This window comes from Geospiza fortis, unplaced genomic scaffold, assembly GCF_000277835.1.
Source record: "Geospiza fortis unplaced genomic scaffold, GeoFor_1.0 scaffold23, whole genome shotgun sequence".
NCBI classification, from domain to species: Eukaryota; Metazoa; Chordata; class Aves; order Passeriformes; family Thraupidae; genus Geospiza; species Geospiza fortis.
The window spans coordinates 6733035-6747796 of record NW_005054303.1 but is presented as its reverse complement, the minus strand read 5'-3'; the positions used below and the strand labels follow the sequence as shown (position 1 = coordinate 6747796).

At 39.6% G+C, this 14762-nt stretch overlaps 1 protein-coding gene across 1 annotated transcript in view; it reads right to left on the bottom strand.

Moving 5' to 3' along the window:
- The window catches only part of MARK3 (microtubule affinity regulating kinase 3), a 53744-nt gene extending 43572 nt beyond the window's left edge, over nucleotides 1-10172 (bottom strand). Inside the window, exons 1-2 of the mRNA XM_031066185.1 lie at nucleotides 10137-10172; nucleotides 5602-5793 (exon numbers count right to left, since the gene is read on the bottom strand). The gene's annotated coding sequence lies outside the window, so the exon portion shown is untranslated. The remainder of the gene's footprint in view (nucleotides 1-5601; nucleotides 5794-10136) is intronic.
- Between the last annotated feature and the right edge of the window lie 4590 nt (nucleotides 10173-14762).

Genomic DNA, 14762 nt, shown 5'->3' with positions numbered 1-14762 from the left:
TATTTTAAGGATATTAAGATGAGAAGCTTGCTGAGTGTTTGACTTGACATTAAGACCATCACAGTCATGACAGTGGAAGCTCCAGCAGCAGACAGTGCCCCAGTAGAGAGCAGTGTGCTTACAGATAATATTTACACAGTATAACTACACAACAGATTACACAGTAGTGACTGGGCATTGGCAGTTTCTAAAAGCAGAGATTTCAGAGCATATTGAAAGCATTTCCACACAAATTTGGCAAGAAGTAAGTTCATCTTTGGAATTTCACTAAATATTTGTGTCAATTTGTTCCCTGATGGGTATTTAAAAAAGCATCACTTGGAAATCAACAAAAACACATTGGCTGTAGTACAACACTTTGGGTAAGTACATTCCTTGTTCTCCTTTTTTCAGTAAATGTTGCACAGAAATATTAAAGAAAATAATAAAAAATTCACACAATAAGCAGAAGAGAATTCCATACCACGCTAACTAGTCAGAACCTGAAGATTTGAAGCAATGAGTAGGCAACAGAAACTTCAGTGCAATGCAGTTTGGATACTGGACGAGGTAGAACAAGAAATGACAATCTTTCTAGAATTACATGCCAATTGGTATTTTTCCTTTCTAAATTAGAGACTGAACATACCAGAAGAAGCTCTACAGAAGGAGATGGTGCCTCTCAAAGAGGCAAGATGCTGCAGCTCAGCTGATTATAATACCTCACTGGTGCAAAGCAAAGGCTTTCAACTCCACTTCAATTTTTGGCTCAAACAGTAGATGCTGCTCCTTCCCATGCCACAGCTCCCATTTCCCTGCATCACTCTGAGCTATCTTTGTCACCTCATTAACATGGGGTTGGTGACATATGGAATAAAGAATATCTTACATCAAAGCCAATTTATATCCCTACATTCAAGTGCAAAACCACAGGGATGGATTGTCACGATGGAGAGGGTAAGAGGGGAGCAGTGTTCAGCGCTTGGGTGCATCACAGAGTTATATAATGGATATGGTGTTTTCTGAAACTGATATTCAAGACTTATTTTGAGCTCTTCTAGCTGCAAGATACAATGAGACATGACTGAGAAGCCATCTAAGAATGTTTTTACTCTGGGGAGTGTTTTCTTCTAAGGCAAGCTACTGAAATTATAGATCACTGTTTCCTGAGGCAAAATTCCATTGCAAAACCTTGAGAAATCACTTCAAAAATACAAACAAGAGAGAAAGGCATTAAGCAATAGGTATTTTTTTATTGGCAGCTGTGTACAAAACCAAGAAAGATTTTTATCTCTACCTTTATGCCTGTTGTTAACTTTGTGACAATAGTTCAAAGTTACTTGCTTCCTGCAATCTCTTATAATTCTGGATTATGATGCTGGATTCTTATAATGCTGGATGTAGTGAGCACTGCCTTTGTCAACAGCAGATAATGTTATTTGAAAGTGACCTGGTGCCCCAAGACTACCCACAGCTGTTCACTTAGTAAGCACATTCCACAGAAAAGTTTGCATTTTTGTTCTGGGCTGTACCATTCTGGTGAATCTTTAAAAGATGTAAACTTTTTTTAACCCACCAAGCCTTAAGGTGCCATGTTACTGCAAAACCAGCTCACCTCAGCTCTGACACTGTCAAACAAATTCAGCCATGGAGATACAGGGAAGGTACAGACCTCAGTTTTCCAAAAGAGAGACTCTCAGGCCTGTTCAGTGCACTAATTATAGCCTTAAAGGCAGGGTGAATTTAGAGAATTCCTATCCACACGAACACTGAGAGCACAATGTGTTAACATGGGCTGTGAGAGCTTAAACCCATCATCAGAACAGGGAACAACTTCAGGTGCCTTGATAAGGTCTCCAAATCACAGACAAAGGCAGCTTGCCCTCAAGAGTAGTTCTGACAAGCCTGAGAAAGCTAAATGGAGAATTTTCTAAGTACAGTTAATAAAACATTAAATTGCCTTTTGAAGCAGAAACTTTGCTCTCTTTACATAAAGTGCATTTGGAATGGTTTCATGGTACTGTGAGCTAGGGCCAGGGCTGCAAAAATGCAAGTCCACCTACACTATGACACCACTGCCATGATATTCTGTGTGAAATTGTTAATAGAATTAAAACTGAGTTTGCTTCCACCATTCACAATAATGTGACTTCAAACATTCCTCCTACATGACTTGAATAAGGGAGTTAAAGAAATCAGAAGTTGGGACACTGAGCAAATTGGCCAAACTGCTACTATTCAGAATGCTTTCTCCCTCTTAAATTTCACTTTTTCCAAGAGAAGAACAGAAAGAAGATGACAATAGATTCCTTGGAGTCTTTCAGACTTGGCTTCTGAAAGAATTCAGCCTCACTGGGAAACTTCAGCTCCCTGGCTATTAACTGAACATGTCTTTAAAGAACAGAAGGGTCCAGAATAATTTTGGCCACCTCAGTAATAGCAGAAGGTAGTTTTATCTTTTAGATTCATTTTGGCAAGAATGGAAAACTTGTCAGAGGAAACACCTTTTGATAAAACTACAACAGCAAATACAAGGATTGCAGTCAAAGAATTAAGAAAAGCAGATTGACAATGTAGACTTGTGGTTTCAAAAGGGCAGACAGCCTACAAATAACACTCTCCTAGGCAGAGGACCAAGAAGGATGGTGTGTCCAAGCACCAGCTCTAATGCAGTGAAGCTGATCTCTGGCCACACACTCCTTGCAAGACAATTCAACCCCCTCAAATTAGGCTGATGTTCTGATCATTTCTTCCTTTCAGTAATTTGAAGATGGGCACTCATCATGCATCCTGCAGACACAATAAAAATGGAAATGAAAAAGAGTCCTACAACTTACTCCAGTTGGAAACATGAAATCTTCATCTCAAGGAACAGGAAAACTCCCAGGGAAGGACTCCAGATGCAAGGAGATGAGCAGCTACCCTAAAAGAATGCTTAAACAAACATATCCTCCTCCCAGGAAGTGACAGAAAAGTGCTGATCTGCTTCAAGATTTGGAAGCTACTCAGCACAGAGATATAAAGAAGGAATTGCCAAAAAGTGAACCTGACATGGTCACTTAAAAGGACATTCAGAACAGAGACACAGATAACAAGGAAAAGATAAGTGGGGTTCAAATACAGCAAGAACACAGCAGAGATGAAAACTCATTTAAGTGTAACTCCCAAAACTAAGCATTTAGTTCAGGTTTTACTACATAAGATGTAAAAAAGAACAGGAACAAAGACAGGACAGGCTGCAGGAGAAATAGTGTAAAGCAGGAAATCACAAATTCAGAAAGCTAAGTGCCATCTGGCTGAGGCCAGGCTGAGAATATGACCCTGGAATTCTTACAAGAAGCAGATTTTCAAAGGAGAAAGAAAAAAAAGCATTCTTGCAGCACAGGTTCCTAGCATCTACCAGGAACAGAACAGCAGAGCAGGGTTAAGAAATGAGGAGACAATTTTTTTTTCCAATTCATCATAAAATTCCTGAACTTGAAACTGGCAGAGAAAAACCAAGGAAAGAGAAGGTTTAAATGCAACATATTTTCCTACAGTTAACTGTACCCTATGGAAATACACAAGATATGACTACCTGGACTAATGAAAAGCCTCATCTTAGAGGCTGCATGGAAATTTTTCAACTAGATAAGCTGGAAAGTGCACAAAGTTGTTTTTATTTTTTTCCTAAAAAAAGAGGCTAAAGAGATATTAAGTTGGAAATAAATGAGTAAGAGTTTTTCAAGGACAAGATTTTGGGGCCAATCTTGTTTAATATCTGTATCAGTGGCCTTGGCAGAGGCTGTCAAAGCATAATGATTAAATCTGTTGAAGGAGTTAAGAGGCACCATCAAACACAATGGAAAACCAATTTAAACAGCCTTGGAGATGAGTTAGCAATGAAACTGAGATTCAACATACAAGGTTGGTGCTGCTGCTGATCACAAGCAAAACACATCAATTTAACAGCCACGAGAAAGCTTAGCACAATCTGAAGATTGATCAGATAAATACTTCTGTAAGGGCAAGGGTGAAGTAATGACACTGGGGAAATTGCTATCCAGAATATTGGAAACAATTCTGGTCACAGACATCTAAAATTATAAATATTGTACAGTTTATCCAGCAAAAAGAAATTTTACTCATCTCCCTCTTAAGAAAAAAAAAGTTTTAAGTATCTTGAAGAAATTCCTATAAAATTAGCTTAATTGTTCCCTTCTAAGGAATGACACTCATTTCAATGGCCACAACCCAGAAAGTATTTATGTTCTGAATTGATAGAACTTCATCAATTCTGTGACAGTGGAAGCAACTTAGCACTCAAATCTTTCCAAATTTAGCCAAAAATTTTACACTGTCCCCTTTATTTGTTGAAATTTCGAACAAAAATAATGAACCAGAGGTCAACACAGTTATCTGCAAGTAAAGAAACATGTACTTCACTTTTTGCAAAGTGTGGCACATATCTATCTCCAAGTTCTATACCTATAATAAGAGCCAAGAAATACTAACCAAGCACTTGCATATCCCATCTCAAGTATCAGTAAAAAGAGGAGGGAACTTAAGTGGAAAGGAATTAATCAAAAACTTTCTCTACAAATGAGAACTAACTTTAACATCAGAAGACAATGGGAACTGTCAGCCCAAAAAAAAAAAATCTATCTCATAGCTCCTGCAAAACTATGTCCCCTCTCTTCTTCCCTCTGTTCCTGCTACTGAACCCTGTATTAGCTCAGGAAAGAGAAATTCCCTTAAAGCACTGAAGTCAGCAACACAGCTTCTGTAAAAGTCCTTGTTGGTATCAGCAAACATTCACTTCATCAGACAGGTTTGGCAAGAAAAGGTTAGCAAGGTGCTTCTCCCTCTTTCAGAACTTCAGAGTTGCTTTTAATAAAACAGCACCAAGAAACACCTTCTTGTAACAAGCAGACAGGACTATAGCTCACCAAACCAGAACCACCATTAAGTGCAAGTGATTAATTACATTGTAATAGCATGCAGAAAATAAATATGGAGCTGAGTTCAACTCCACGAAGAGATGCAAGAGAAAGCTGGTCTATACTGCACACATTGAACAAACTGTCACTGACACATAGACTATCCCTGAACAGACTGAAGCATCCTCCCAAAACCACTCAGCACTGCAGGGACCCTGGGATGATCCACCCTAGGATTCCTGGAAGATACATGGCTCTGGCAAGAAAATACTGCATTTGGAACATAATTATGACAACATTTAGTTCTCATGCCCGACTTCGCCTCCAATACAGCCCTGCAGTATAGAGATACTAAGAGGCAGTCCTTCCAACAAGCTTATTTAATTGCTGTATATTGATCTGGTTTTTGAAAATGGAGGATTTATCTAAGAATATTAAAAGCAAATTTTAACATAATTCAGCTGACTTGCCAAAAATACAAGTTTAAGAGACCATTTTAAACAACCATTTAAGAAACCATTTCCAAGAGAAATTGTTTTGTAATCATTACTAAAAAAATAGTTTTCAATTTCTGCTTTTCTCTACATCAGAGCCAATATCTCTAGTAAAATGTGCTCTGTGTTCACCAACTTAGATGATGCTATTCCAAGAGAACCTTCACACCTACAGCAACTCACTGCTGTTTACACCCATACCACGTTACCTCTCTGCCAGTTAGGATGTGCCTTGCCAGCTTCACTTTTGCAAAATTCCCCTTTCCAATGGTTTTAAGGAGTCTGTAATTTCCAATATGTGGCTGCTCATCAGCACAGGAGGCTATGGAGTTCCTGCAGCGAGCTCCAGAGCGCCCAGTTCGAGAGGAAACTTCCTGCCGTCCGTCTCCATGGGACGTGTGCTGCAACAAAAACATACACACGGTAAGGCTGAGGAACACAGACAAAACACATCAATGAGGAGAAGCATACAGCACTCAAAAACATCAGCAATGCCTTTGAAGAAACCTTCAAAGGATCCAACTGAAACTTCAGACTCACAATGAACTTTGTTCTGATGGGGCAATAAAGTGGTGCCCAGTTCATGACACAGAATTCACCTCATCACCTGGTCAAGACAGTGGAACGTGACCTGCAGTGCAACAGCTGAGCACTTCAAAGTAACTTACATGGACTGCCACATCAGGCACAAAATATAGAGGTGTTTAATGTTATTTCCCATTTGCATAACTAGTGCAGGAAAGCCTTTGAAAAGGAAACATGAATACAGATTTTCCAAGATCACAAATTGTTAACCCTTATTGGACAACTTATACTAATTTAGAAAAAGGGTTTTTTTCTTTCCTGTGGTACTAAACTTGTGTTCCTACAGATCCACATGACTGCAAACACCCAGGATGACCTGGAGAACGAGGAAAGAAATCTTACCTAATATACTGAAACCTTGAATATTGATAAGCTGAAAGCAAGTTACAGAGATCTGAGACACTGTCTGCAATCTTTCAAGTTCCTTTCACTCTCATTTCCCTGAACAGCTACTGATTGCAAAAAGGAATGGTTATATATTACCTATAACAGTCTTTATTCATTAGATTACACGGTTAAGATTTAAGTATTTCTTCACTTCCTGATAGCCTGTTTATGAAAGAGTGGGTGCCCTCTTACATTCTTAACTCATGGCTGAGGTCCATACACCAACCATACTCAATAAAGTATTAGTTAGAAATGTTTAGGGGCCTCTAAATGTGGAACAAATATTTGACTCCACCAAAGATGACACATTAAATTCACAGTCATCACAGAAACCCCAGATCTTGCTCTTCTACTACCCCTCCTCTTGCTGAAACCCATTTGGGACAACCAAAAAACTGGCACAGAGCAACATTCAGTCTGCAAATCACTGTAGTGTGAGGATGAGATCATACCTCAAGAGCTAACAACCATGGTACAGGCACAAATGAACAAATCCATGCTTGCATGACACTTGGCAAGTTTCACTTGCCTGACGTAACCTTGTGACCATACACTCTCACATCTTGGGCTCCTTGATTTGTTAATTTGAGTGCAACAGTTGTGATCAAATTATTTTTAAAAACACTTTCATTTAAGAAATGCTACTGATAGGAGTCTACGGCAACTCCTGGAAAATTGTTTCAATAGTTACTATTTTAAAAAACACACAATGTTTTAGTATCAATCTGGCTTTAGCTTCTCCTTACTGCCTGGCTACTGCATTGCCACAAGATTTGTACTTCCCATAGAGGTACTTCATTTTTCTGATCACAACACCCACTTCAGTAAGTAATATGTATATTGAGCTCCCTAAACAGGCTGCTGTATGAATAATTAAAGACAAGGAAACATTTCCTGTACTCCTGTTGAGAACCCTCCTCTATTCTTCCAACATCTTTTTGTGGGGTTCATGGTAGACATGGACCTACCATACCAAGAGTAGGTACAGCAGGACTAGCACAGAGGCTGCATCTTCTGTTCAACATCCCATTGATTTCACAGGGGTAGAATTAACCCTCTCTGCAGAAGACCATCTGTACCTGACCACCCAACACCAACCCTGATTTACTGCTTCTCATTCCTGGATCCTTACATGCATGATCACATTTGGCTGAAGTGAAATGCAAAGTTTCTTTTCATGCAGAATATCAAGTGTTCCTAATAAGAGGCCCATCCTGCCCTATTTCAGAGTCTAGCAATTTTATAACAGTTTTCAGGAGCAAGAGCACACGTTTTTTTCTAAACCACTAATAACTGGCACAAGAACAAGAAGCACATCCATAACAATATCCAGCAAAAATTCAAGGGTTGATAATAATTCAGTGTTCTCAATAATATCTTGAGACCTGCAACAACTGGGTGTTTATCAATCAGTAATTCTCAAGGAGAGGAAGGACGAGCAGTCAACAACTGAAGGACCTACTAAAGCCAGTGAAATCCTGTATTAACAATTTCAGTATTTTGCATGTCCTTAATGTCAGGCTGGTGCTGATTGTTCAGGCCACCTTAGCCACCCCTGTGTGCACTGGCACAGCAATGCCAATCCTCTGTATTTCCCTAAACTTTGACTTCTAACAAACCTTGCAACACACAATACAGAGAACTTCTCTGTCAGCTCCTTTCATACCTTTCAGTGTCAAATTATTCAGACCAGCTAGAAAAAAGCAGCAACTGCTGATTCTAGGTGCTAACATCCTCCTGCATTGCTACCCCTGGTGATCAGGGACCAGGATGTTCTGTACAGGGCCATAAGGATATTTCTTGGATATATTAGAGGAAGGTTCATTTGAGTTCAAGTACAGCATCCCAAGAATACAGCTGTACTACTTACACTGCACTTCACTGAGCTGATAACCTTCCTCAGAGAAAGAAGTGTATCAGAACTATTTAAACTAGAGCCCTTCCACACCTGGGCACTCAGCACAAGCTGGCTCCAGCAGGAGCCAGACTGCCTCCCAGCAGGGCTTGTTAGCTTAGGCTCTCCAGCAGACACATTCAACAACTTGAATTCAACAGCTTTTGAACCACACAGCTGACTCTGAAAACACAGTAGTTGTACTGCCTTGTGCTTGAACAAAAACACTGTTAGTCCTGAGCTAGCCCAAGAAGCAGCTGAGATGTGGGCATCAGGCACGACGTAGTCACAAGCCAGAGAACAGGTTAGCCAAAATTGATCTGACTCATACCCTACTTCACATAAGCACTATCAGAAAAAGGAAAGGTTCTGTTATACTAACAAACTATACTCCACAGAGCAAACCACCCAGTAACTGTGTCTTAAGAGCTTCACTGTCCTCTTGTTGAGAAATGACTTACTGTGTCCTATAATTTTTTCATGTTTCCTAGCTTTGCATTTAAAGGGCAGCATGAAAAGCTGTGAACTGATTTGGACTAGGGTTGATAAACTGAATACAATCTCCTTGTATGGAGGTTTGCATTTCCACTCCAACCCAGATTATTTCTTTTCAAGAATATGACCTTTTTCAGCTGTGGGTTTTAAGTATCAAGCTGTGTGTTCCTAAGCAGTTCAGTTCTCTCCAAATGATTTGCTCAAAGCCATGTTTCTCTCTGTAGAAATCCAGCCATTTGCAACCATATCTAATTTGGACTATATTCCACTTCACATAAATAAATCTATCAGCAAGTCCTTCCTCTGTCAGTTACATTATTATACTGAACAGACAACAAGCTTTCTAAAAACCACAGAAAACAGATTGTCCATTTCAACATGGATTTTCTTCTGCATATGGAAAAGAAGAGCATAAACTCAAAACTGAGCGAAAGTGTTTCTCCCAGCCTAGTCATTTTCAAGAAGCCGTGATAGGCAGATGGAAAGCTAAATGGTGTAGGCAAAAAGCAAAATATAGGTGGTCCAACAAAAGTTCAAATCATGCATTGGCTTGTACAGCATCTGGCTGTGTTCAAGTACTTCCCAGGGCAGTTTCCTCAGCAAACAGGTTAACAGTGCCAATCTCAGCCCAGAGAAATGGCAATAGCATCTTCTGCTCTTCAAATTGAGATGAATGCCATTTATGTTTTCCCTCAAATCTCCAGATTTTGCCTTCCTCACTTTACTGACCCCCCCAAAACTCTGTTCAATTTCAGGCTTCTTTTCCAGGTCCACATTTATATGGTTTCAAGAAGATGTGGGCTTTGTCTTAAAAACATAAAATTTAAAATCAGCATGTGTTCATTTCTAGTAAGTTTCCATATATTGTGGTAGGTGAGTTGTATTTCCTGGAGGTGTTTTCTGTGTAAGAATAACACTTGCTAATGAACTCACCAGGGCTAAGTGATTCCCAAAATATCTGTCTTCATGTAAAGCAAGACCATTACACTGTAGAGGGAAACTGAGGCAAGGAGATGAGGTACTTTGTGCAACTTCGGGTTTGCCAGTCACCACCTCTTTTAAAAAAAAAATTCCTGAAATCTACTCATGACAATAAAGCAATTTTTCCATATCTTGGCATGCACCAGGTTGCATTTAAAAATCTTTTAAATACTTTAAACGTTTGTTCTATTTTTGCACCATCCATTTTCAAGCTAACAGGACAACCTTTGTCATTAAAAAAAACCCCAAAACAAAACATTCTCCTCCTCCCCTCAGCCCCACCCTATCATTACTCAACCCAGAAGGAAATGAAGTAAAACATCTCCATTTGTGAGAGATCTTACTGCAAGGGAGGGACTGAACCCAAGACCAACTCCATTTGGAACACAACACAAAACCCACCTTTTCGCAAAAGCCTTCCCCCAATGATGAGCCGACATCCTTTCATAGCCAGATAATGATTAGCATGAAGAGAAAGAAAAAAGAAAAGGAAAAAAAGTAAAAAGCAAATGAAGTATGAGGGTGTCAACAACTGAAATCTTTTTGGTAGATGTTAGTTTTATCCAGCATCTGTATGGTTTCAGGTATCTTAACATTCAGAGAATTAGAAACACACAGGGCAGGGGATGACTAGTAGCAAAGCTCTTGAACTGCTTAAGAAGGCGCCAAAAGTTGAGGAAAAAACCTGAAAGAAACAGAATTTGATATCCATTCAAAGAGCTGAAAAACAGCACGAAATCAGAATGTCCAAGACCTGCAAAAATCCACGTTTAATCACAGTAAATAGGAAACGCTTTCTGAAATGTAGGGGACAAATGGCATCAACTTTTTAAAAGTATTTATTTAATTAAATAGTGAGAACTAGCTTATCATCAGCAAAAATGAACTAATAAAATTTAATCTTACTGAATTCTCCAGGAATGTTTATTACCTTAGCTGTTACCTAGCCTCTGCTTGAAATACTACAAAGTGATATTATAGAATTTCTTGGAAAGCTGTCAGATCAGTAACAATCATGACAGTCTTGTCTCATTCAGCTTTTTAAACTGTAATAAGAAAAAACTGTACTTAAAGCCTATACCTTATAATGTTAATAACATAAGCATTCCAGGACATTAATATTTGAGACACTAAATTGCTTCATTACCTTAACCTGGGCACACAATATATAAATAAATGGTAATTTCTGGCTTTGCACTTGCCACTAGCACTCTATGTACAGAAAAACTTAACAGGAATCATACCATAGTTTGTTTTTTTTAAAAAATCAAAAATATTTTAAATCAAACATGCAAATACAAAATATCACTGCAGCCCTTCCCAACAATGTGATGTGTTTTATTTCCCATTCTCATTAACATCTTTAAGAACACACAGACTGCTGAGTACTACTCAGTGTAAGAGCAAAAAGGCAGCCCTAAGGACATGCAGAGAGGTAGCATCTTACTGAGCACAGATATCCCTGAAACAGCACAGCAGGGCATCCCGCAACTGCTGACACAGGAATTCTGCTGGAAAGTCAAAACACAGACTTACGTTTCTGGCAGCCACCAAAGGGTGTCACAGCAAACACTCAACCACAATTGTTTATATACCAGTTACTGCTCTGGGATTCCCTAAATCATCATGTATTATAAGATATGATATTATTTTCCTAGATTATAAAACAGGAACACATCAGGTGAAGATGCCCTGTACTTGTTTGGATTTTACTTCCCTCCTACCAGCGACCAAGGCACAAATCAGGATATGGAGTGAGGTGGGTTTTGTCAAACCCAGTATGCATATGTTGATGCTTGCATAACCAATTATTTGGTTCCAACACATATAATTAAAAGGCAGTTTTTAGACTAGCTTGCTCCATAATCAGTCTTAAGGGTAAACAGTCATGGCTTCCATCTCGCAAAATTTTAAAGGGTCTCCTAAGAAGAAAAATGCTATCCACCTAAAATGGCACTGAAGTTATCAACCCATGAGGGCAGATTTATTCACTGATGTAGGCTACAGCCCAACCATTACGGATGTTGTGATTGAGTGGAACAACTGAAAGGGTCAGAATTCATCAAGGGAGACAAACAGACCTTCTAGAAATATAATATAGATGTTAAGGGAGAGAAAACACTAATTGGGATGCTTCCATTGTCAAAAGGGGAAGATTTCACTGTGCAGTTCTCAGCCTGTCACAGTGTTCATTCATGTAATTGGTATGACATTCATGAAAACGAGTGGCTCTTTTAATTAGGTCAGATCTGTCAAACCACTGGATTAAAGGGGGAACCTGGAGAGTAAACAGCCTTTAGCACATGGAAGCTATACCTCTGACACACATTCCTAATTCCTCCACACCTCAGTGGGGAAGGCAAAATAAAAGAAAAATAACAGGAGTAACACTCAGGACATGGCAGATCCAGCTCAAAGTGAGCACAGCAATGGAACAGCCTACACTGGGCAGCCTGGTGGAGGGGAACAGAAGGGACACAGGACACTTTCACCTGGCAGAGGGAACACTGCTACCCAAAGCAACACTAGCACACCCCTAATTCTGGCTACTGACCAGCAGTGGGAATTGCAGTGGGAATTGCGAGTGACAAGTGCAGCAGTGCCCTGAAGACCAGAGTGGGGAAGTGCTGACAGCCAAGCACCGACAGTCCTCAGCAAAGGCAGGATGCTCCCCCCACAGACACACAGGGTCTGGCTCAAGAGTCCTCCCATGCAAAACCACTACAGCCTCTGAGATGTGTTTGGCAGTATTTGGTTCATGCTCTATACAGCATATGAAAGAGAGTGAATCTGTAATTCCATGATTAGCACTGAACAACACAACAGTGAAGAAATCCTGCTTATATAATCAAAAAGGTAAGTCTGGTGCCGGTTAGAAAAGCTCTTTAAAAGCTCTTTTGTTGCTTCACATTATCAAGATCTGACATTCATCATATCTTTCCAGCCAAAGTTCCTTTACTGTTGATTAAAATGGATATTTATTGACATCAGCCTGGGGAATAATAGCTAAAGAGCCAACCATATTCTATTCTTCATCAACAATACTGCCAACTAAGTTGTTTCCAGAATCATCACTGTCAGTAATTACATGCTAAACAAAAAAGAAAAAACCCAACCACCTCACAGTTGGTTTTCAAAAACCACATTGAGCTTGCAGATAGAAAGCTTTAACCCTGCAGGAACAAATTTTATTTGAAAGTCAATTTCTGTTTATATGTATATATACACATATTGAGCTCAGCAACTCCCTGCTTTATGGGGCAAGAATTCCTCCTAACCCAAGGAGGGTTAGGGTTTCTTCCTCATCACAGGTGTACTCAGTATCTTTCAGGTTTAGATTTTAAGAGCAGTATGCTCTTTATCATACGTTCTAAAGAATTTTAGCGGCAGATGATCGCCACGCTAAGCAGAGCCAACCCTGATATGCCATGAGCCTAAAAAAAAAGTGACCTCCATTTTTGATCTGGCTGACACCCATGAGGCAGCATTACTTGACTGAGGAGAAGAGGAAGTTGCAGACACATGCTACTTATATATCATATGAAATGGAGATTGGGAGAGACAAATGCCTCCACTCTTTGAATTCCTTTGACTTGAGTCACCTGAGACATGTTGTCAACAGGAACTGTCCGCTTACATCAACATGAATATATCTTTTGGCTAGAACTAAAATGGAGAATCAAGCAGGTAAGGATACCAGGTGAGTGGGTAACAAAAGCTAGGAAGAAGACTGTGAAGTTCAGTGTACTAAATACTGTATTTACTCTCATTTATTTTCTTTCAGCAATTCCTGTAGCTATGTTGTTTTTCAGACTGCTACTTCTAAGCCCACAATATAAGCCTCATTTGGTGGTGCTAACAAATGAAGTCTAACTACGTAACATTTTCTGGAGTAAGGTCCTGCAACCTAGTTTTTCTAAGTTATTGAAAAAAATGTAAGAAAGGAAGAAAAAAAGATTATTTCCAGGAATAAAACATCCCAAATTACACTGTTGTAAATATGGGTCTGTTTGTAGTTGCAGCACAACTCAAGTTACCCTAGCCCTAGGGTGCTGTGCTATGACTGGCTTAATTCAAACCAAATCAAAACCACTAGGAAGCATTTCTAACCTTCCCCACCTGCACTGGACATTCTGTTTACAGCCACAGCATGGGGATAACTCCACTTTTCTTAAGTGTTTCTACCAGTGGGATCAGAGCTGACCAGACTCATCTCATAGCCCTGTGATAATCAGTGCTGGCACAAACGGCGGGTGGCAAGGGGCACCCGAGGCTGATGCCCCCAGCAGCCTCCCATCAGTGTGAGCTGACTGAAACCAAGTGATTAAACACCACAGCACAGGCTGCTCAGCACAGCTGAGAATTAAATGTCTCACTGCAAAAATGTGAAAATACTAGCAGCTGATGACTCGCAATGTCATGCAGCCTCACCAGGTATTTTCTGAGGACACGGTACCAGGCCTATCGAGCATCAGCATTTTTTTCTGCTCTGGGGAAATTTTGGCACTATAAAATACATGCCAGGTGAATTCCTAAAATATTTTTATTTCTAGTTATTTGTTATCTTTGCCCAATTTAATTCAAACCAGAATATTTGTTACAACTGGTGAAAAATAGGGAATAGTGTAGATGGTCCTGCAGAAGAAAATCTGTCAGAAGTCTTGGCCACAGGAACGCTTCTCTCCTCAGTCCCTTCTTTAAAAAAACCCACAGGATTTCATGCTACGGAAGAAAGCATTCAAATTACAGATCTATCTGTAATAGGAGAAGACTGATAAATAATATATAGAACAATGCAAGCTTGCATATTGTCTGCAAATGCTCTAATGCATTTCATAGTAAATTGGTAATAAACCAAGACATACTGCACTAACTTTCTCAGTAGCTCAAAATACATTTTTGTACCTAACTCTGCCTTTGCTAAATCTTTTTAAATAAAAAAAAACCCCAAAAACCAAAAAGGGGTGGTACTTCTGCTGCACAGAATCCTTTTGTGCAAGCACAGTTGCCATCATGCTGGCATTTTTC